Consider the following 22,293-nt stretch of genomic DNA (forward strand, 5'->3'; position numbering starts at 1 on the left):
GAGTCAGGATGGCCATCCATCAACAGATAGAGTTGGGTGTCATCAGCATACTGATGGCAGCCCAGCCCAAAACTCCGGACAAGCTGGGCGAGGGGGCGCATAAAGATGTTAAAAAGCATCGGGGAGAGAATCGCACCCTGAGGCACTCCACACACCAAGGAGTGGCGGGATGACAGTTCCCCCCCAAGTGCCACCCTCTGTCCCCGACCAGAGAGAAACGAGCGCAGCCATTGAAGGACTGTGCCCTGGATCCCCACGTCGGCGAGGCGGTGGTCCAGAAGTTCGTGATCAACCATGTCGAAAGCTGCTGACAGATCTAGAAGAATCAGCAGCCCCGACCCGCCTCGATCCAGCTGTCTACGAAGATCATCTGTTAGGGCGACCAGAGCCGTCTCGGTCCCATGACCAGCGCGGAAGCCGGACTGGAATGGATCCAGAGCCGATGTTTCATCCAGAAACCTACCAAGCTGTTCAGCAACCGCTCTCTCAATCACCTTACCCAGGAATGGAAGATTCGAAACTGGGCGGTAATTGGATAGATCTAAGGGATCTAATGATGTTTTCTTTAAGAGCGGACGCACCACTGCCTCCTTCAGTTCCCCTGGGAATGTCCCGGTGCCAAGGGACAAATTGATGATATCCCCCAGGGGGGCCCGCACCTCGTCTGGACACGCTCTAATCAGCCAAGACGGGCACGGGTCGAGAGGACAAGTGGTGGGCTTTCCAGCTCGGAGGAGTCTGTCCACATCGGCTGGGGATATCCGGTCAAAGTGGTCCAATACTGGACCCGAGGACAGTCGAGGGGCCTCCAGTTCCTTTATTGTATCCAAATTGGCAGGGAGGTCATGGCGGAGCGACAGGACCTTCTCCGCAAAAAAGCTCGCAAATGCCTCACAGCTGTGTGTCGAATTGTTATTTAAATTTGGCTGTCCTTCGAGGGACGTTAAAGACCGAATTATACTAAATAATTGTGCCGGGCGAGAGCTAGCGGATGCAATGGAGGCCGAGAAGTAGGACTTCTTAGCGGCCTTCACTGCCATCTCATAGGTTTTCATAAAAACCCTATAAGATGTTCTTGAGGCTCCGTCACGGGCACCCCGCCATACTCGCTCTAGCCGTCTGAGGTCCCGCTTCATTTTCCGGAGCTCCTCAGTAAACCAGGGAGCCCGGTTTCTGCGGGGTCGCAGAGGGCGCTTAGGTGCGATCTCATTGATGGCTGCCAGGAGCTGGGTATTCCAGCCCTCAACAAGCTCAGTCAATGAGTCGCCAGGGGGAGAAAGGTCCCGCAAGGCTTGACGGAATCTATCAGGGTCCATCAGCCTCCGCAGGCGAGCCCAAATCGGCTCACCACCTAAGCAGGGTGGGGGTGGAACGTCAATCCTGGCTTTCAGAGCGTAGTGATCAGCACCTGCAGTAAAAGTGTAAAATGTGAGTGGCAGCCGTGCCTTATTGAATACCCATGATAAATGTGCTTATGAGCTCTGTTTGGGCCACAGATCTCTAGTGCATGTGAATGATGCGCCTCTGCCATTCATACTTCCAGCTTGCTTTGGGAAGCATCAACCCATTGTGAGCACAATTGTTGAATGAAGTGTAGAGCTTGCAGGTACAACCAGCAAGAAGGAAGAGTAGCTTTTGCGTCCCAGTATAAAGCCCTGCATTGGTTTGAGGTGTGTTGCAGGAGATTTTTTACCCTACATTCGTAAGGGGACGGTACTGCTTAAAGGACCATTTATGAGGATTTTTTTGGGAAGGTTTGGGGAGCCTTTCCTGTAAATTACTAGCAAGCTCACTGAAATGTCTGACTCTGGAGCCTGGCAATCATGTGTGATCAGCCACGTGAATGAAGAACTCCAGGGATCAAAAAAAGAATCACAGGAACAGTTTGTGAATTATTTACAGGCTCTCTAAAATCAGTCGCTGAATAATTGAACATGATGAACAAAGTCATTAAAAAAGTGCAGATTCTCTTAGTAAATTTATGAATGGAAAAAGCAAATGGATAAAGCTGTTTAATAAATCACTTGGTGCGAGCAGTTGAACCAGTTCTGGTTCCACTTCTACGAGAGAGAAGGGGTGGCGGTGAGTTGTTTCAGTTGAGTTGTCCAGTGCCAGTGGATAATTGAGAAAACTTGTTTTTTATTGCTTTTAAAAATAATCAAACTTCAGAAGGTGAAGTTGCTTTAAACATAGTTCTTGAGTACTTCTCTGACACCTTCAGAAAATGCTTATTAGTTGGAAGAACACCAGCTCTTTCCAGTAGCCAAGTGAGTGACAGTACCAGCAGTGTGGTTTGAGTTGGCCCAGAAGCAAAATGGAGGCCAATGCAGATGAGTTGTGATTTGTGCAGTGTGTTCTCTTTGGCTGATCCATGTGAAAAGTCACTCTCTTCTCTCAGTTTTACGCTAGATATTGCTAATGTGTGAGACAAAATGGGACTAGCACTTCAGGGTTAGCATCTGCCAGTACAGGCTCATTCCAAAACAGTACCCACCCATCCAGTAAGTTCATTCAATGAAAACTAATATTAAAAGCCACTCATTGCATGTCTACGATACATGGCACATGAACCTACCCAGCAGAATAACATTTCTCATTACTCTGGGTTGTTTCGATCTGCTGCCGGGACAATCATTTATTGTAATAACATTAAGTAGGTCATTGGGTGAGGAAACTTGAAATATGCTTAAAGATGCCTGTGGGGAAGGGAAGATGTTTGGAATATGTAAGAGTTGCATGCTAGAAGGAGCTGACCTCTTCTGAAGCCAGGCACAGGGAAGTGTGCCACTGACTCAAAGCAAAAAGAAATGGCTAGAAAGAGATACATCTGACGGGGATGGGTGAATCCATTTCGGTTTTTCCATTTGTCATTTTCCCAATCTTAAGTTTAGTTCTCCATGTTTCTACATCCGTTTGTTAACCTGCCTTTAAAACATCCTGGTGGGAAATTCAACAGAATTTTAGAGCGAATATATTTTTACATGTCATTTCCCCCAATGTGCATGCTTTTGCAAGCTATTTCCCTTAATATAATGCATTTCCGTATGTTATGTTCACTAATTATGCACAAAAACCACAGAGCCTAAGTCTTGCCGATCATAAGGTCGGCGGTTCAAATCCCTGCGACGGGGTGAGCTCCCGTTGCTCAGTTCCTGCTCCTGCCAACCTAGCAGTTCGAAAGCATGTCAAAGTGCAAGTAGATAAATAGGCGTTTCCGTGTGCTGCTCTGGTTTGCCAGAAGGGGCTTAGTCATGCTGGCCACATGACTCGGAAGCTGTATGTCAGCTCCCTCAGCCAATAAAGTGAGATGACCCCAGAGTTGGTCACGACTGGACCTAATGGTCAGGGGTCCCTTTACCTTTACCTATATGAGTTTTTCTATACATTGCTTAGTTGGAGAACTGCATTTGATGGCTGTGTTTCAGTTCGCATATTGTTTTGGAAAGTGCAAATCAGGTAGCCTTTAAATGTGAACAGGACAGAATTTCTCCCCCTTGTCTAATCTGACACCGCTCTTGTGGAGATATCTCAGCCTGGATTTCTTTGCAAGTGCTGTTTCCGTTGCAAGGCAGACTTTCTGCATTCCTCATTTGACCGCGATCTGCACAGAGAAACATCCCATAACTCTTGTGAATGAGTTCATCTTGTGTTTGTCTCCCCCACACCATGCCCTGGAGAAGCTTTGAGAGAACTTTGCATAACTCTCTCTCTCTCCCCCCCCCCACTCCACAGCATGTTTTGGAAGCATCTCTTGATCCACTGGGTTTGGAATATGCATTATGATTCCTGTGCCCATGGGCTTCCCCTGCTCATTTATATTTTTAAGTAGTACACTGATCTTCCCCTTTCAGCTGAAGAGAACTTCAGAAAATGAAGCAAGTGTAAACTAATGAAAGGAGGGAGGAGGAGGAGAAACAACAGCTTCAGAGATTTTATTACATGGTTAGAAGGAAACTCTCACTCACTTTTATGTAAAGAATCTAGCTCCATTTCCTCAGAACAACACTGATTCTATGGATAGGCAATGCATCTCTCTTGAGTCTGTAGCATTTTTCATTCTTTAAAATGTTACTGATTTGGGGCTTAAGTTTTAAAATGCAAAAAGCTTTTTCATTCCTGTTGCAACTCGCTGGACGCAGTGGACATGGCCCCATAGGCTTGACAGCATATACAAATACCCTTCTTGTCATTTGTTACCAAGCATGTATTATATATAAACTTTTCATTGCATTCCGTTTCTTTACCCAAGAGTAAACAGACCTTCACTGAACTAAGTAATGAAAACTTGCAGGGCTGCCTTCTTCACAGCAATGATCTACCATTTCATTTGTTTGTTTCCCCTGTTCAATTTAGTTTTGGACGGTATTTAGCTCCCTCCCTCCAGAATGGCAGTACAAATATTCACCCCCCCACACTTTATATAACAATATCATGCAAAAATATCACATCATATTGGGTTTGGTTTCTTTGATGTACAATATTCCCTTTGTGTCATTAAGCTTATTTTCATAATGCATAGGGAGAATGTGAACGGCAGTACATTGTTTCATCTCAACCTATCAGTCCTCCAGGAAAGTTCTTAGGAAGCTACTACTGAAGTCCATTTTCACTGATTCTGGAATGTAGAATGAACCGGTGCCCCATCTAATGAACTCATCCTCTACGTTGGTTTTTCTGGTTGCTTGTACTGGCTTTGCCAATCTTTCCATTAAGGCATATCGCCATGTTAAATTTTCCCATTCATTGAATGTTCCTCCATCTTCAGTTTTCCAATTTCTTACTGTTAGCTTTCTAGCTGCAGCTAACAGCGTTGGTAACATTTCTTTATATGGTGCATCTGAGTTTGGATCAACAAATGTAGCTGAGATTTTACTGGCTCATTTCTTTCAGTGTGTGATCAGAAATTTACAACAATAAAATCAGTTAGAGAGCAGCTAGATCTCTTGTTTGCAAAAGGAGATTAAACAGGACATAAACTGCAACATTTCCTTGATTTCTGCAAGGGAGACTGAATGGTAATCTAGCATGAATGGGAAACTTTGATCCACCAGATTTCAATGCACATACTCAAGTGGGGCCTTTACATAGTTTGGATGCCGCTGGGAAGGAAGAAGCTTCAGCTGGAGCCAAATAAAGGGACATTGCAAGGAATTCTATGCAAGGATTTATAAGAAGGATAGCATATGCTGGTGATTTTTGTGAGTACTTCCATGGAGTCTTCTGCCAAATCTGGAAATATAAAAGCTGCTAGCTTTTTTGGTGTGTTTTTTTAAGCAGTAACAGTTTTCACACATTCCTTAAATTTTCTTAGTAAAGTGCTGTTGGACTGTTTCTGGTATACCAGATTGAACTGGGCATATGTAAATACTGTGCATGGCTCGCTGTTGTTGTTTGGGTGGGCAATAACCAATAAAAACATTCACCCTAGGGTCACAACACAACAATAGAATGCAACAATAAAACAGTTTAAAACAAATGACAGTCAGAAGAACATCTTAAAAAATGCATCTCAAGTGTCAAAGATCAGGGTGAAGAGTTGTATTTTCAGCATACAATGAAAGCTGTATAGCGAAGGGGCCAGACTCACCTCTGTGGGGCGCGAATCCAACAACTTAGGGGCTGCCATAGACAGTGGCGGAGCTTTGTGTTCCGGCATCAGGGGGGCGGAGAGCAGGCGGGGCGGGGCTGGCGCATGTCCTGGGGGCATGGTGTGCCGCCCGCAGAGGTGTGGTGCACATCCTGGGGGGCGTAGCATGCCACCTGGGGGGGCCCAGCACCCAGCACAGGCGGGGGCCTGGCACCCCACTGGGATCTCGCTGCCAGAGGCAGTGTGCTCCCACCGCACCCCTCTTCCTCTGTCAGTGGCCACAGAGAATGTCATCTCTGCCCACCCTGAGCTTCTGAGAGCAGGTAAAGGTAAAGGGACCCCTGACCATTAGGTCCAGTCATGACTGACTCTGGGGTTGCGGTGCTCATCTTGCTTTATTGGCCGAGGGAGCCAACGTACAACTTCCAGGTCATGTGGCCAGCATGACTAAGCCGCTTCTGGCAAACCAGAGCAGCGCACGGAAACACCGTTTACCTTCCCGCTGGAGCGGTATCTATTTATCTATTAGTACTTTGACATGCTTTCGAACTACTAGGTTGGCAGGAGCAGGGACCGAGCAACGGGAGCTCACTCCGTCGCGGGGATTCGAACCACCGACCTTCTGATCGGCAAGCCCTAGGCTCTGTGGTTTAATCCACAGCACCACCTGTGTCCCTTTCTGAGAGCAGAGGAACTACCAAAAGCGCCCCCCACTGCTGATCTTAACACCCAAGAAGTTAATGGGTGGATATTGGTATTTTTCTGGTGCCATGTCTGCAAGCTGCCTTGGGGTTTTTGTTTTTTTTAAAATAGCTTTTTTAGTTCTCCCTCAACCCTGGTTTTCCAGCCCGGATAAGAATTTGACGTTGGTCTTTTGCTTAGCAGGTTGAAGAATCATAGTGCACCTTGGATTCCTGCATCCTTTTTTCTTTCGGGAGCCAAATGAGTAATGAGGTCAAATTGCTGTATTGTTACAGGGGTTTTTTTCCCATTCTTTGATAGAGTGGCATCCTCCACCTGGTGACCTGCTCTGCCTTCTCACTTTTGGGTTTCAGAGAGACAGGTGCAGGTGCTGCACCCGCGCTCTGCCAGGTAGCCTGTGGTGGTGTTTTGGCGGCAGCCCAAGCAACACCTGCCGACTGCTGGCAGCGAGCAGGATCTCTGGAGGCACCGTTTGTCCTGTCTTCATGCTTGTGATCAAAGGAAGCGGCTCCACATCATTACTGTGATGAAAGGGGGGGAGGGCTGGAAGTGGCACTTCCAAATATTTCTAGAGGTGGCAGGGAAGAATGAAAGAGAAGGAGAAAGAAATCCTAATGATCGTCAGGAAAAGGGATGTAAGAAGGCGCTGTTCTCTGCTCTGCCCTGTATTCATCACATGCATCACTTTTTCCATTTTTCTGCAGTTCGTCTTCCACTGAAAACTACATTATCTGTCCACTGTGGCAAAACTGCATAATGTAATGAATTACATTGTCGTCACGCTATTCGACCCCATTCATCTGAATGCAAAGAAAACACAATACAGATGGGGAGAAACATAATAAATTACATATCATCTTGGAATGAAAGCAGCAACACAGTGAATGTTGATTGTATTTACTGGATTGATTTCTGTTTCGTGGGACGAATAAGCGAACTCCAGCCATTCAGTGCACAAGCCAGCCTGTCATTGGTGACATCTCCCTTGAAGACAACCAGAATGCCAGTTCTCTGCACACTATGTTTCAAGTACGAATCTCAGCACCACCATTTTCAAAGGGAAGCCAAAGACAAAATAGACTGCAATATGACAGCTGCCTTAAGAGTCTGAGATGTGGAAGGAAAGTTGGGGTGTGTTCTGTGCGCACATGCATGTATGTGTTCCAAGCACCATTCCAAATTCCATGTTCAATCCTGAGCTCATCCTCTGCATAGTGACAAATCCACCTTTGGAAGTGCCTCTGGGCAAGAAGAAAAGACACCCTCCGTCCCCCAGGGAGTCAACCTTCTCACCACCGGGAGTGCTATGCTGCTAGTTCCCCTGGAGCTCTCAGGAACGTATGATCCCATTAACCAGGGCATCGTTCTGTGTTGGTTGTCAGGGATGGGCATAGGAGACACCATTTTGTGGTGGAGCTGAATCTTCCTAGATGAGCATTCTCAAAAGTTGGTCCTTCAGCTCTACCCTGTGACAATTGACGTAAGGGGTTCAACAGGGCTTGGTATTGTCCACCATGCCTTTGAACATCTACATCAGGGGTCAGCAAGGCTTACCAGGCATGGGCCGGATCACTCCTGTGGAGATCCTTTGTGGGCCAGACCGGTGCAGCACGAGGCCAAAATCACATCTGTGCATGTCCGTGGTGCTGGAAATCGCTTCTGCGCATGCCCAGATGCAGAAAAACAGGCCTGTGCAGAAGCGATTTCCGGCGTCTGCGCATGCGCAGAAGCGATTTCCAGAGCTGCAGAAGAGGGTCACTTTCTGGTTCATGGGCCTTAGGTTGCCAACCCCTGATCTACATGAAACCACTGGGGGAAACCATCTGGAGGTCTGGATTGTATGTGGTTGACAGTCAGTTCTATCTCTCATTTCTGTTTTCCAATCCCAGGGAGGCCGCAGAACTCCTAAACCGGGCAAACAAATTCCAGCCCAGATGGAAGTTCTGTGGGTGGAGGCAGGGTTGCGTGTTCCAGAAGGAAGTCTACAGCTAGTCTAGGATGGGGTGGCACTCTCTCTGAAAGAACAAGTATGCGGTTAGGGATTTCTCTTGAACTCTGCACTAACTTGTGGCAGTGGTGAGCAGGAGTTCATTTCTTCAGCTTCAGCAGTCAGTCTGAGCCACAGTAAACTATACCCAGTCACGTCTAGGCTTGACTATTGTAATGACCGCTCCCCACATCAAATGGGGGGGCGCCTTTTGCGTGGTCGCGCACAGCCCCCCGGATCCCAATGTGGCTCCTGGTAGTACGGGCTGGCTTCACCCTCCCCAGGCTGGATACCTGGAGGTCTCCGCCTACCTCAGCCACACATTAAGATCAACAGTTGATCCCACACTTCATTTGCCTGCTGCCTAGGAAAGTAGAATTGGCAGGCAAAAGTGAGAGGGCCTTTTCAGTGGTGACCCCACTGTATAGACTCTGAGCCTCAGGAAGATCACTACACTTCAGTGTTTTAGAAAGGGTCTGGTGACTTAAATAACTGCTCTGTAAATTGTGAAACCAGGTTGTGATGGTCTATCTGTTATCTGGTTTACTGCTAATGGTTAATAGCACCGAGGTACTTTTCCATTTCTATTTTGTATTGCTGTTTGAAATCTTTAATGACGTCAGCTGCATTGGGAAGCTTTGATCGGAAAGGCGGTTGCTAAATAAAAGTTTAATAAATAAGTGGCCCCTATCGCTTGTCTTTTTTACCACCGCCATTGTCTGGGGCAGAACAAGAGGCATATGAAGAAGGAGATGCTGAGCTGCAGAGGAAGAGCTCTTGCCTGGGCACCTCCTGTTGGTGTGTGAGACCTTGGCAGATGCCCAACTTTGCCTTTGACCTTTGACACCTGCCCAGACTCTGAAAATTTCCTTCTGGGAATGATTGACAATGAAATTAAAAAAGAGGACCAGACCTTATTCCAGTACGCAACAACAGCTGCTAGAATATTAATCGCCCACAATTGGAAATCAATTAATATCCCAACGGTAAGAGAGTGGCAAAGTAAATTATTTGAATATTTAGAATTGGCAAAATCAACACAAAGAATCAGAGACCAGAAAGAAACAAAGTTTATTAAAGAATGGAACAAATTTATAACATATATTGAAGCAGACTTAAAAAATTCAAAGATCACACTAGGCTTAATATAACCCTACGACATGCAGAAGCTTTAAAGATGAACTGCGGGAAAAAATACCTTATTATATAACCCAAAACCGAAGTGGAGGGAAGTCAATTATTTACATGTCTGTTTTTGTTCTTTTTGGTTCTTTTTGGGTTTTTTTATTTAGTTACATTATTCTCATTATTTTCTTTTGGTGATGAATTTATTCTGTGTATATATGTGTGTATCTGTGTGTAATGAAAATCAATAAAGAGAATAATAATAAAAAAGACACCTGCCCAGACTCCATATCCATTTTCAAGTGGGCCAGGACAGTGAGGGAGGCCTCTCAAAGGCTGTGCCTTACTAGCTAATTTGTTTCTCTCTCTGTTCCAACACGACCTTCAAGGCCTCAGGGCAGTTGCAAGAACCTCAGTATCACCTCCGCAGCAATAACAATCCTGCAAAGCAGGTTAGATTTTGGTTCGTCCTCGGCTCCTGGTTCACACGTTGGATGGGTCCAAGCAAGTGTACATCAGGGGGCGACTGGGACTGCTCATGTGTGTGGACAGGGGAAGCAAGCTCATTGGTTGTAAAGAGCCAAGAAAGAGTAAGACCTCTGCTATGTGAATACCCTTGGAAGGGAAGGAAACAGATCACGGCCGCCACAGAACTGAGGTGTGGTGCCCTTGGCATTGCTGCCAAGACAGGTAGAGGACAGAGAGAAAAAGTAAGTGCGTGTGGGTGGTGAGGAGAAGGAAATGGGGCACTATAACCAAGAGGAGGGCTAGTGGGTGGATGGCTATAAAACCATGTGAGTATGACGCATGGAAAGATATTAGGACACTTAGTCTACATGTCAATGCCCAGCATCGGTATATACTGTTTAGTTCTTTGTGTTGTCCACTGTTTGGGAGAAAGGGAATGAAAAATAAGGGGTAGGGTGTACTAGGGGAAAGAGGAGCTTGTGTGAACTTAGGGCAGGAAAAAAGCAAGTGCATTGTCCCACAAAGCATAATAAATGTAAGGAACTCACTGTCCTAAAAGGTGATGATGGTTTAGACTTGTGCTGTGCTGAAAATTGCTTCTGATTTTTTTTTTAATAACCATTCTCCACTGATAAGAAAACAAGTTACATTTCAAAATTATCAAAGGGGATAGAAACTGCAAACCATATTGCCAGTCGTCTGCACCCTGCAGCCTTCCTGGGTGTCCACATTTCAATTTAAGCTCAGAAGAAGACGTTGTGAAGAAACAGATCAGGAAGTGCAGCCAGCGAGGGAGGCTGCAGGTTGCTGGGGCATGTGGAGGGCACCCGGCGGCAGTGGGGGGTGGCAGCCCCCTTAATATTGGGGGGGGCTGGGACGAGCAAGCATGGATGACCCTGCATCTCCCTAAGCATTGTGGGTTGTGGCCATGGGGCTCAGCGATGTTGCTCATGCATTGCATGCAGTCGATCCCAGGTTCAGACCCAGGCACTTCCAGTTAAAAGGATTAGATAGCAGGTCCCTAGGAAGTCGCTGTCAATCAAAGTACAGTTGGTACTACTGGCTAGGTGGCTTAAATAGCCTGACTGAGTAAAGGCTGCTTCCAATGAGTTCCTAGTATTTGTTGCAAACAGAAACTCTTTCTTTATCTCAGCCAGAAGCCTCTCTTCATGACTTCCCAGAAGCTGATATGGAACAGTTTTCTTGGAAAGGGATGTCAAGCACCCTCCATTTTCCTTGTATCTTGAGCCATAATCATCAATAGGCACTGGCTGCCAGAACAATAAAGTCAATGTGAGCTTTTCTGAACAAGTAGGAAGAGGTTGCTGAATTCCATTACCTCTCCCAAACAACTGCACATTATCCCTTTATATTGCTTTATGGCTGCTGATTGATTGCTCCATTGTTTGGCTCCTTTCTCTATTGCTCATTTGGTTTTTATTATTTACTGTGTATATTTTAAACTGATTCTTCTTCACTTCTCTGTTAGCTGCTGCAGACATTTGTGGGTTTGTGTTTTCGTAACTGAGAGGTGGAACAGAAGTGTTTTAAATAAAGTCAAAAATAAATTTTCAATTATCCTATGACTGTGGTGACAATGGAAACTTTTCCATGGAGGGATTTGGCTCGGGTTCAGCCTGGAGCATTCAGAGTCTGGTGTGTTCTGTGGCGCTATTTCTTCTCCAGAACAGAAGGATGTTTCGAGATGTTAAGTGCACTAATAATGGCAGGAACTTTAGTTGGGCTGATTAACGATGATGACAGTATTTAATGTAAAAGGCTCTCTAAATCCTTCTGTACAACAGCACTAATTACTTTGCAGTCCGATGTGCTGCACTATCAGAGCTAATGAGACCACATAAATCCAGCTAATTATTTCTCTATTATGGTTTATCTATGACCTTAAATGCATACTCTATCCATTGGATTGCACCCCACTAATATTATTCCATCCTGTTTTCCCTAGCATGTTAGTGTGTTTATGTTGAATGGATCCTGAGAAAAGATAGAGACTTAAAGCTCCCACTGCAAGTACCTTGTCAATAATTTGTACAGAAAGACCTATGTGGCTGTTTGTTTCTGAAGACTGCTGTTATTGCATCCCAAGAAACAATCTGAGGTGTCCCATGGATTTTGTCTTGCACCCCTTGTTTCCTGCCAATCCAATGCATATCAATCAATTCTGAGATGCAGGAGATAATCATGGCAGCCCCATAGCCGTGCCCCAAAAGTGAATCTAAGAATCCAAGCATCTGTATGTGTGTAGCAGTAGCAGTACACAGCACAATGCCGAATCTATTAGAATCAGCTGGCAGTTACAGACAAGGATGGTGCCAAACTTCAGGAGATCCGTGGCAAGGTGCCACAGATGCCCCCTGCCATTCGCTCACCCGCTGTTGCTTTTGCAGCGGCAGCAACACATTTACCACCCTCCTTGCTGGCCCCAGGGCAGTGTTTTAACATTGGATAGGTGGCAGTTTCATTTTTGATTCCTGTCCTCTGTAACCGCCTGCCATTTTAATTTGTCCAAAATGCAATACCCTGCTCTAGATCTGTAAAATGTGTTGATGGAACTGCAAACAGTGGGTTGCTCCCATTCAAAAGTGGTGCCGCAGCCCGCCTAGTGCTTGAAATAACGGAGGGTGGGAAAGCGGCACAGCGAGTTTGGGTTCCTGGGGGGCCCTTATGAACTGCTGGGGGGTCCTTGGGCAGTGCCTGGCTTTGTTGACTGCTGGCGCCAGGCCTGGTTATAGAATAGTGATCTGGCAAAGGAGGGGTGTCACAGTTAGCATGTTAGATTTGGGCTGGGGAGAGCTGGGCTCACATCACTGGTTGGCCATGAAGTTGCCATGGGCGCACTATATTCATCAAAAAGCCCCAGTTCCAGATGCAACAGGTCCTGCAGTGAAAAAGGAACCTTAGATCAGGACAGAAGCATTGGCATAATCACCAGTAAAACCTATTCAATGTAAGCCTGTCTGAATGAGGCAGTTTACAGAACGACAACATTGGGTTGTCATTTGCATACAGGGCAATTTCGTAATCTTCGATACCATTTTTTAAAAATATGCTGCATGCTTCTTTTTTTAAAAGAATTTATCTGGGTCTAAACAGTAATGAAGACGTTGGAAAGAGGAAGAACACTCAACCCAGAGCACATGTGCATGTGCACGATAAGTGGTGTTTACATTGACTTCCTCAATATGAAAGATGCATTATCATTTATCTGGGCACACTCTCCACTGGTTAGTCCTGCGTTCAAACTATACCAAACAGCCTGAAATGGCAAAGCCTTGGGGAAACCTAAGCTTGTTCACTTCTGATCTTAATGGGTAGAGCCTAGTTAAAATGATCACAGCAGTCAACATTTTTGAAACAGCTGGAAAACATCTGGAGCTTCTAGCTACCCCAGCAAAAACAGTTCATAGTTGTCACCATCAGAGCAGATCTGTCCGTCCTTTGCTTTTGGCATTTCCCCTTTCAACAAAGTCCTCGGGGCAGCTAACGAAACCACCAGTCCCTTTTCCTGGGGAACTTTTGGGATTGTAGCTCTGTGAGGAGAATAGGGGTCTCCTAACAGCTCTCAGCATGCCCTAACAAACTAGACTTCCCAGGATTCTCGGGGGGAAGCCATGACTTCCCCCAGGAACTAAGATCAATGATGTGGTGCAGCCGTGTCCTGTGTTCCCTTCTCCTCATCTTAGGCCTGAGGGTGGGGGCAGAAGGGGCAAATGGCTGCTCTTGTCCTTTCTTCCCATCTCACTCTAGTTTTCCTTGCCATTGTGTTCCAAGAGTGGTGTTAAGGAATCGGTGCTTGGAGTTGGGAATAGAATGGATGAAGAAGGAGGAAATGAAACTTAATACAGACAAAACAGAGATGCTCATGGCCCATATGCCTGTGGCTCAGAGAGTGGATGTTCAACCTGTTTTAGATGGGATAGTACTGCTCTTGAGGAATCAGGTTCTCTCTCTCTCTCTCTCCTTCCTCTTTGCTGTCACTCTCCAAGCAAATCCCCCCTCCCCGTTTAGTTCTACTTTTGGCTGGCATTTGGCCTATCCATTGGCTGATTTTAACTGGATAGCTTTAATCTCTCCTGCCATATAGATATTGCTTTGTTCTGTCTCTACTTCATATTACTTTCTTTCCTGATTCTTTCTGTGTATTTTTTAAAAATATATGTTTTACCTTTCGATGATTTATTCATTGTTAGCCACCTTCGGCAATATTTCTCAGAGAGGTGGGATGTAATTGCTTTTAACGAACAAATAAGATTGAAAGAAATAATATTCCTATGTGCAAGCTAACAAAGGGGGTATTTATAAAGATACAATTTTTCTAATTCACATGGTATCACAAGTGGGGGCCCTCTGGTTTAGTCCCATCTCTTTGTCACTCACAATTGCAAACTGGGCATACTTTATGTGGCAAAGTTGGTAAAAAGCAGCGGTGTCACCAAAAAAGGAACTCTTTGGGGGACCATAAGTTGCAGCTTGATTTTCACACCAGTTAGTTCCTCTTGTGATACAGAACAGCCTTTTGACCCTTCAAAATGCAATTGTTCAAGCAAGACACCAAATACTAAGTGGACAATGACTCAACACCACCAAAAGAGCCGTTTTCCTGCCCACAAGGGACTGGTCTTTGCCAGTGCTATTTTCCGAGAAAAAGAGCTGTCAGAGATCACCATGAGCTCCTCCCTTATTCTATCAGAATGGCATTGGCGCTCACCTGAATAAAAGCCCTGGATACTGTAGCTTACCTGACCCCACAGTGGCACGGAATTGGTTGGAACCAGGACCTCAAGACTTTTGATCTGCCAAGGTGAGCATTGTCCACCAGCATTCATATGCTGGGACCTGCCAGACCACTCCAAGCAGGGAACAAAAACAGAGTCTTTATCAGGCCTCTGTAGCCACCATACATGGCTGGTGGGCTCCATTTGGCCTGGTCAGTCACAGCTTGAGTAGCCCTGGTTTGAAAGGCTGGTGCTGCCTGCTCACTTATTCCCATGCCCCCTTCCCTGTTTCTCTGATGCAAATTTATTTTCCATGGGAAACCAGTTTGAGATGATCTAGCAGACAATAGCAGAACAAGGCCGATGGATGAAAGAACAGGAGGCAAGGGAGGCGGGGGATGATGGCAGCGTCTCAAGGCTATAAACCGTTTGCAGGAATGCAATAAACTCCACCTGTAGACAAAACACTATCCATGTGTTTACTCCAAGATCTGGAGTTTTATCGCTTCCACGTTTGTTTCACGGCCTGTTATGGTCTGTGTTTGAAGTGAGGGAGGAAATGAATACCTGGTGACTTGACATATTTCCACCCTGCCTCTCACGCTGGAAGACAACAACACATCACATTCATGGAGTTGCAGTAAATGGAGAAACTCTCTCACTCCATTAAATCAATTTCCTTGTGCTTCAGTCTAGAATCACATGTTCACCAGAACCATGGAACGTTTTGGCTTTGGGCACTTTGCTAGGCATAAAAAATAATTCAGCTGAAGTGGCTCTCCCAGCAAGAAAGAGTGGGATGCTTTGAAATGAAGGAAATCCAAGAACCTCCATATGGTGGTTTGCACTAAGATATATGCAATGAATTGCCATTAATTTCAACGGCATTTCCTTCCTTAAGGTTACCTACAGTGGACCAAGACAAAATTCACCTGTGTAGCAGAGAGAGAGAGGAGAGAGGAAAAAAATCTCTGGTAGTCTTTCTTAGCCTCACCAGTTTTCCACCCTGAGCTACAGCCTCTCACACGCAATGCTTCATGGTTCTGACTGGAATCTTGGATCATGAACATGAGGCTAATAAACAACAGATGTGAAACTGTCTTTGGGATTTGGTCTTCTAAACATCATTTCCTTCTCAGGTAAACCAGTCCGTCAAATCCTGGCCAAATACGTTGAGTGTGTTTGTTTGTTTTAGTATTTGGAAAGCCACAAATAATAAACCACCTATGCACATGCCCCATTTTGTTCCATGGGACTTTATTTTTCAGTAAATGGCGGTAGGATTACTGCGTGAGCACTTGCAGAGATGGACCTTGGGGTCTCAAATTTCAGCGGCACCCTGTGCGACACCAAAATTTGGCACACACACCCCTCTACCTCTCGCCTTCCATTCTACACCATAGCTGCGGTGCCTGCTGTACTGCCCCCAAGGCTTTGCTCCCAGTGTGACTGAACTTTAGCAAATGCAGACAAGCTTCATTGTGAGCATTTTGACCCCCATCACAATAAAATACGTCTGGGGCATCTATCTCTCACTTGGTTATTTGCTGAGAGAGTTCAGAAAATGCTGATCTCAGTCGATTTGCAAAATTACTGTGAACCAGGGCAGGCGAGATCACATGTGCCACTTACTCTTTGCTTCTACCTGTCATTTCACACCAGCTGGGAGGTCTCCTTGTCTATCTCATTTAAAGAATAAAAAAGTACCTGCTATGAGTTGCAGATAACCACGGGATAGGGAGGGCGGAAGTGTTGGGAGTGACATAATTCTTCGGAAGAGAACCACAGCCACTTTGCTTCTTCCTTTACCAATAGAATTTGCCCATTGTTTCTTTCGTACTGTTTGTATTTATGTGACAGGCGTCTAAAGGAACCTCCTGCTGCAAATCAAGGGGTGGTGAAAGCCCATGAAGGAATTTCATATCAGCACAGGGTGCCAGATTGTTGCAGAATCCCTCCCCCTGCCTCCTTACCTCACTGTGGTGAGCCAAGCATCCCCATAGCCTGCGCATGCAGAACAGGGCTGCCAGAGACCACGGGGAGAATTGTACAAGGCTTTTTGTCACAGAGACCAGATGGTAGGCTACAACACATGCTCCTTCTCCCAAAGGCCCTTCCAGAAGGGGGAGCTTAAGGGCTTCACTGTTTCCTGTGGAAATTCCTTCCCACAAGGGCAGTTCAGCTGGTCTGGCAATCACTGCCTTGGAGGTCATGCAAGGTTATTTCAAAGCCATGTCTCTGTATGATGTGATTTACAAGACACAGTAAGAAACTGATGCATACTTAATATATTAATATATTATTTGGCCTGGATACGAAACATGATGAGTTATAATTTAGGCCAATGGGCTGCATCCGCATGGAATAACGTATACAATTTATACTAGACAAATATTCATGGTCAGGCAACAGTCAGGCAAATATAAAATATGAACAAACAACTTATGCATTAAGTTTAACATGTAGTTTTTCCAAGTGCAATAAAACGTACAGTGGTACCTTGTTTTTTGAATGTAATCCGTTCCGGAAGACCGTTCGAGTTCTGAAACGTTCAAAAACCGAAAACTCCGCACAGAAGCCTCAAAATGGAAAACTCAATACAGAAAACTCAGTATGGAAGCCGTGTTTCCGATTTGTCTTCTGAGGTACATTGAAAACCGAAGCATTTCCTTCCAGGTTTATGGCGTTTGAAAACCGAAATGTTCGTCAACGGAGACGTTTGAAAACCGAGATACCACTGTATTTGAAACCACACTCTTGCACCAGTACTGCGGACTAAATGTCTTCTACATAAGCATACTCCAGGGATTGTCCATGTAGGACTCACAGGCTCCTGCAGAGGCCTTCCTAGTGCTCACTGGGTTCCCTGGGATGAAGAATTGACTATTAAACCACTCTGAGAATTGTAGTTCTGTGAGGGGAATAGAGGGTCTCCTGACAACTCTCAACCCCCTTAGGAAACGACACTTCCCAGGAATTTTGGATGAAGCTACAACCGTTTAAATGGCCATGATGCTACTTTAAATGCACAGTGCAGATAGGGCCTAGGTGTAACATGTAGCCTGACCTGAAAACTGGGTATACTACATTGCTCATGATATAATTGTATAGGCACTCCTGGATTTATAAGTCTTGTGTCCCCCCGCTCCCTGGTTGAACTGATGGGTAACCACAAAAAAGCTTCAATCAAAAAAAAGCTGACAAAAAGAAAGCTCTTTGAATAAAGTGACTAATAAAGCTAGTCAAACAAAAGGGTGCTATATTGGATTTTCCTGTGCATAATAAGAGTCAAAAGCCTTCAGGCTCCATCCCGCCTGGGAGCCCAAACAAGAAGAAAGCAGCTCTCAGCTTTGTTCCAGGCGTAGCATGGATCATATGGAGGCAATGAACATATCATCTAGGCAAAAAAATATCTAAGGATGGATGCTGCCTTCTGATGAAAGGGCTACATCAGCAGCCCACTGAAATAAAGAGAAGCTGGATCAGGTCCAACATGCCTGGGCAGCACATGATAAGACCAAAATGAGCCATGAATTGCCTCAGCCACAGCTTCTTGCTTGGAGGGATGGTATTCCATCTGGAAGCCATGTGTGTGATGGGGGAAAGCTCGGAAGCTACAGAGACAGCATCAAACTCTGTATGAGGTCCTGGGTTTATGTTACCTTTTGGAGAATGGACAAAGTTCACCTACCTCTGCCATGGGGATTTTGTTCATGGAATTACCTATGAAATGGCAGCACCAGGTTAATTCGGATCCTACCATTTGTGCAAACTACCATGAAAACCATGATGATGCACACCTGCGGGTGGCTTTGCTCTAGTATCAAAGTCAGAGGGAAGCCCCGTCCCTCCTGCCTATGTGTTGATGGGATGTCTTGATCCTGGTAAACTATAAATATTCCCAGGGCAGCTATCAGCCCATAATAGATTATTGGGAAATTGTGCTTCTGAATTCTCATGCCCTTTATTGCTCCCTACCCTTTGGGCTGATTGGCTGGTGCATGTTATTGTCCCCAGTCATCCAATCACCATCCCAAACAGTTCAGAGGCATTCACAATGGCAGCAGCCCCTCTTGGATTTCTACTACTTGCAATTGCATCAGCCGTGCTGCTGTCCTGAGCCTTTGATAGTAGCCAAGAAGGGCTTAACTGTGTGAATCCAAAACTGTCAGTAATGCCACAAAATGGATAGGATCAACACGATCTGACATTCAGTCAGACCCAGATATAAGATTGTAGCTATCCTGTTATAGTTTATTTGAAAGTTTGGATATAAATAACATAAGCAATAAATGTCTGCCTGAGTTACTGGAGACCCAGCTTAAGGGCTGGTTCAGAATGCCAGTTCCTGGAATGGTACAGTCCTCTAAACACAACTGTACCCCCTCAGATTTCATGTGGGAAAGATGCCATGCCCCACATGACATATTTGCATTTCTGATGCATTAGGCCCATAGCCTTCTTTCTGGAACATAACACGTTCATATGGAATAAAAATAAAATAAAATAAATTGTCCAGTAGCACCTTAGAGACCAACTAAGTTTGTTCTGGGTATATGTTTTCGTGTGCATGTGTATCTGAAGAAGCGTGCATGAACACGAAAGCTTATACCCAGAACAAACTTAATTGGTCTCTAAGGTGCTACTGGACAATTTTTTAATTTATTTCGACTGTGTCAGACCAACAGGGCTACCTGCCTGAATCTACTTTCATATGGGACACAGTTTTGATGTGGGAAAACGTTTTACAATATGCAAAGCCTATGTAAAATTTGAAGTGGTAGAGTCACTTGAGAAGACTGTACCGCGCCAGAAACTGAATGTATGTATTAGCCCTAGATATAATTCTACAAGAGCTTTCTTTCCTTCAGTCAGGGTCGGGATGTGTGTTCTGTTCTTCAAGGCTGAGCTGCACATCTTTGTTCTTCCACTTTTATTTTTATTTTTTAAAGGCCCTGTCAGTTTGTGAGAACTGGGGGGCTAGAGTATGAATGAGAAACTAAAGTCATAAGACGCGAGTCAGGATCCAGTGGTGAGCTTTGAGAAGGCCCAGCATCTTCCTCCCAGAACTTGAGAGATGTGCTCCTGTCCTCTGTAAAGCCTTCTCATTGCACCCCTGCAATCACAGCCATTGTTCCAAAGCCTTTTGTCTCAATAGTCATAAACAAGGTGAATAAACTTGCCCACAGGTAAAATAAATACAAGGTACCCACTGGACTAATATTTGTTGAGCTGTACAGAGCGAACACTCCCCTCTTCCAGGAATTATACATTATCCGGCAAGTCTTTTCTTTTCCACATATAGCTTCACTTTTGACCTACAAAAGCCACATCAGATTGTCCTCATGGCAATTAGTCAGGACAGCCAGGTGAACAGACGCTCGTGACAATGAGTGTCCCTAAAGTTCCCAGTGATTGTTAGCCAAAGGTCACCTGACTTGTGGTGATTTCCACTTCTCCTTTAACATGACAGCTTCCTGCACAAGGCAAGTGGGCAACCTGATTCATCTGCCAGAAGCAGAAGTTGTGGCTTCCCTTCCCAACCTAACGCACCTTATGCATTTAGGAATGGATGCTGTTGGAGGGTGTACGTGCGTGCGAGCGAATGTGTCTATTGGAATGATCTGAGAGTTCCTTTGTTTGCATCCAGAAAGATGCTGATTGAACGCAGAGTCCAAATGAGTTTAAAGCATTGCATAGGTACGCGTAAATAACCTTTCATCTATAAATAGTTTTAAAAAAACTAACTTGTTAAACGAATGTGTTGGGAAAGATTTCGCTTGCTGTATGGCAGCAAGCCACAAACATCTGCTACAAAGGAGAGAAGTCCTATCCCCGGCTCTGAATTGTGGTCCATGTGTGCCTTCTATTAATCTCTGGTTTAGGAATTTTGATAGATTGGCCACCTCCGGGGTGTGACTGTGGTGTCCTCAGCTCTTTTCAAGGCTTCCCTTGTTGTTTCCTGTGTGGGCGTGCTGCGGGTTTTTTAGTTTGTTTCTGAGAGGGAGTGTCATATGATGGGTCAGCAACTTCTGATCTCTCTGTCTGATCCCACTTCCTTCCTGAGTTTGATAAACAGTCAAAGGAACTATTTATGTGCGCATATGGATGTTTGTGTCTCAGATGTTTGCCTTGGCTCTTCCAGTTGTATTGGGTTTTTCTTTTGGGGGGGTCACTTGTTCTATCTGAGCAGATCCGCTCAGCTCTCTCTTTCTCCCATCTAGTTACCACAGATTGACTGGGAGGAAACTTGCACTGGTGTCCAGCAGGGCTGGGAAATAAGTTCCATTCACTTCACATTTTTTAAAATAATAATTTTTACCAGTTTTACATATAATCACATTGCGCAACATCATATCCTCTTATTAAATCTCTTTGGCTCAACTGAGCCTGATGACTTCCCTCCCTCCCGCCTAATGGTTTACAAAATTAAATTTTGCTTCTTTGCGTTTCACTTCTTTTCCTAATATTGTTATATCATTACCTAAAATATTAAATATTAAAATATTAAACCGGGTTCGCGTCTCCGCTTCTCCACATGCAGCTGCTAGGTGAGCTTGGGCTCGTCACACTTCTTGAATTCTCTCAGCCCCACTCACCTCACAGAGTGTTTGTTGTGGGGGAGGAAGGGAAAGGAGAATGTTAGCCGCTTTGAGACTCCTGAAGGGGAGTGAAAGGCGGGATATCAAATCCAAAACTCTTCTATTCTAGTCTTTTTGGAATTCTTGGTCTCGCTGGTTCCGGATTCTTCCCATCAGTTTTGCCAGTTCTGCAAAGTCCATCATTTTCATCTGCCGCTCTTCTTTTGTTAGTACTTCATGTTGTTTCCATTTTTGGGCTAACAACATTCACCTCACATTTAAAGGTGAACCTAATTCACACTTACTGAAACAATACGCAAGCTGAACTGAATTTTGCAGTGCTCTTCTCCAGGCAAGCAATATGTAGAAAAACACAGTGCAGGTAAAAATGCATTTGTTAGTGAAAACAGCATACGCACATGCTTTAGAGCAGGGGAAATTGCTTTGCAAAATGGTGCACGTTATGCTAACGCCATATAAAAATGTGCCTATTAGGAGAAATCAGCGCTAAAGTACTGGTGAAATTTTGTGAGGTTTTTCTTTTTTTAAAAAAAAAATGCAAACGGATGTAGAAATGTGGGAAATGGTACTTAAGACTGGAAAAAATGAGAAACTGAGAGAAATCAAAATTGACAAATTTGCCCATGTCTGGCTTCAAGTTGTGTCAGATGGTATGTGACCACCACACAATTTACTTAAACTAGTTTAATAACCATTACCTCTCAGCAGGCAGCTCTTGGAGCTATAGTTTGTGACAGGAACAGAGAATTCACATAACCTGATCCTTTGCCATACTATAATTACCAGAATTCTTTGGGGGAAATCATAGCAGTTTGATTGGTGTAAAACTGCAACAGGTTCTTAGTGTAGCTACTTCAGAACTCTCTTACTTGCAGCACTAAAGTGTCTGGCTATGGAACCTCACAGTATGAACACATACCTTCTAGCATTTCATAGGTGGTGTTAAGGAAACCCTTGTGCATTCCTTTTCTGTGACCAAGAGGTGCTGCCTAAGATCTCTGTCCCTAGTTGCTGAATAATCTTTTCAGCAAGAGACTGTCCTACATTGCATCTAAGTAAGGTGCACTCATAAACTCATGGCATTGG

At 44.9% G+C, this 22,293-nt stretch overlaps 1 long non-coding RNA gene across 1 annotated transcript; it reads left to right on the plus strand.

The window, feature by feature from the left end:
• Positions 1 to 9,989: 9,989 nt before the first annotated feature.
• Positions 9,990 to 11,444, plus strand: LOC310700074. Its single transcript, XR_014522400.1, has 2 exons — positions 9,990 to 10,111; positions 11,023 to 11,444. It is a non-coding gene; the product is annotated as an uncharacterized lncRNA (long non-coding RNA).
• The last annotated feature ends 10,849 nt before the right edge of the window (positions 11,445 to 22,293 follow it).

This window comes from Podarcis liolepis (assembly GCF_965112155.1).
Source record: "Podarcis liolepis genome assembly, chromosome: 2".
NCBI classification, from domain to species: domain Eukaryota; kingdom Metazoa; phylum Chordata; class Lepidosauria; order Squamata; family Lacertidae; genus Podarcis; species Podarcis liolepis.